The sequence below is a fragment of the Mustela nigripes genome, chromosome 15 (genome assembly GCF_022355385.1).
Source record: "Mustela nigripes isolate SB6536 chromosome 15, MUSNIG.SB6536, whole genome shotgun sequence".
NCBI lineage: Eukaryota > Metazoa > Chordata > Mammalia > Carnivora > Mustelidae > Mustela > Mustela nigripes.
Window position 1 is genome coordinate 61,082,549 of NC_081571.1, and position 2,317 is coordinate 61,084,865.

At 34.7% G+C, this 2,317-nt stretch overlaps 1 pseudogene; it reads right to left on the minus strand.

Moving 5' to 3' along the window:
• Positions 1 to 626: 626 nt before the first annotated feature.
• Positions 627 to 798, minus strand: LOC132002833 (small ribosomal subunit protein uS14-like; annotated as a pseudogene).
• Between the last annotated feature and the right edge of the window lie 1,519 nt (positions 799 to 2,317).

A 2,317-nucleotide genomic window follows, 5' to 3' on the forward strand; every position in this document is an offset into this window, starting at 1 on the left:
CACCATTTCTGCATTAAAGCTAGTTTAATATTTTCATATAGTGAATTTCTTTATGGGTTTCATTGAGCTTAACCCCATCAGAAAGGCACACGTTATAGGTAATCTTTAACAAGAGTCCAGGGACAAGAAGGTAAAGTTCTTCTCTGTTCTTGTTCCTATTTCTTTCCTACTGCAAACAAATTAAGCTCAGGGTCCTTCAAAGCTAAGTCCTTGGTTCTTTAAAATAGGAGACTCTTGAACATGAAGTCTTTTTTTTTTTTTTTAAGTGGTAAGGACAGGTTTTAATCAGTAATACATTGTTGCCTTAGAGAAGGAGGACTTTCATTTTGAGGTTATTGTTCCTGCCTTAAGTGTAAAAATCTAATTGAAACACAAAGCTTATTTCCTATTGCCTCAAATTAATTTAATCCTTCTTTTACCTAGTATTTTTGAAATCAATGAATGTTGCTGAACTATTTGCAGGAAGATGGAGGGAAGGATAGATATTTGGTTTATAGGTCTAAATTTTATTTGTTTTTCATAATTGAAATATTTTAGTTTTATGTACAATGAGTTAACATTAAGGTAGGTATACTAGGTCTGCAGTTGAGGTACATATCTTGGATGACACATTCAAGGAAATTCACCTAATCCACCTTAATGATGCCTATATCTTTCCCATACTGACAGAAACACTGGCGACACATACTGAAGCACATTTTTCTGGGCCAGACTGTGCCGGTTTGAGCAGATGTGGCAACCATCAGAACCCTGGCCAGATTTTCTCAGATGGCTCCCGTAGAACTTCTGGTGACCCATCTTGCTCTCTCAGATTCAATGAGGCAAAAGGTGGTCCAAATGTATTATAGCATATTTCTATTTGGACAAATTTTCTAATTTTTTTCAACTTAGTATAACACATATGCAGAGAATCGGCATACCCACAGTTACATCAAAAGCTGCCTGCATACTCAAAGTCAAGTACTATTATGATTTCTAACAGATTAACTCAGAGTGCTTTTGATTATGTTTTAAATTCATATAAATTAATTATATTGTATGTAGCCCTTCAGATTTTGCTTCTGTTATTCAGCACTACTTTTATAAGACTCATTCATGTTGCTGACTATAGCTCTACCTATGCCATCTTAATTTCTATATGTTATTCCCTCGAGTAAATTATATTCCAATTAATTGGAAATCATGGATTGCTATTTTAATTTTCCAGTTTAAAACGCTGACAAATAATATTGTTACCAATATTGTTTTTTGCATCTTTTGGTACACATGTGCATACAATTTGGTTTAGAAATTGTTTTCAAGGGGTGCTGGGTGGCTCAGTTGGTTAAGTTTCTACCTTTGGCTCAGGTCATGATCCTGGGGTCCTGGGATGAAGCCCTGCATCAGGATCCCTGCTCAGCAAGGAGCCTGCTTCTCCCCCTCATCCTGCCTGCTGCTCCCCCTACTTGTTATCTATCTCTCTCTCACTGCCAGATAAGTAATAAAATCTTTAAAAAGCTGTTTTCAAGATCACTAGATGACTAGAAAAAATTTTCCAAAGGGGGTGTACAAATTGAAATGTGTGAGCACTATATCGTTGTCAATGTTTGGTATTGTTATGAGTTTGGTTTTTTTGTTTGTGGTTTTTTGTTTGTTTGTTTGTTTTTAAGAGTCGTTATTAGAAGGAAACTTCTACAAACTGATACAAGGTTACTGTGAAAAACCTACAGCTAATATTACATTTAATGGTAAAGGACTAGCAATTTTCCACCTAAAAGCAGGGAATAGGCAAGGATGTCCATCTACTATTTCTCCTCAATATTTTACTGGAAGTTTTAGCCACTATAAAACAGATAAATGAAATAAAAGGCATTATGATCTACAGGGGGAAGGAGTAGAACTATTTTATTTGGAGACAAGTTAATTTTCTATATGAAAAATGCTACAGAATTTACCAAGAAGAAAAGCTACTAGAACCAATAAGTGAGTTCAACATGTTTGTATGACACAAGGTTAACCTATAAAAATGCCTAGGTATCCACCTTCATTCTTAAAGAGGATTTTTATGGAGTATATAATCCTAACCAACACATTTTTCAGCAGCATTCTGAAACGTGTGTGTGTAGGATCCAAATAACCAATGCTTTATCATTGACACTATTTAGAAGCCCCAATGTATGATAATAATAAAAAGCAAAGTTGTTTCTACTCAGTTTTATTATGTATTTAAATTAAATAAAAACAGTGAACCCAATTATTGCCAATGCTTGGGACAAAATGCCCTCCCCAGTTGCAAGCAGTTATCCATTATTATTATCCAGCTTCCAAACTTTTTGTT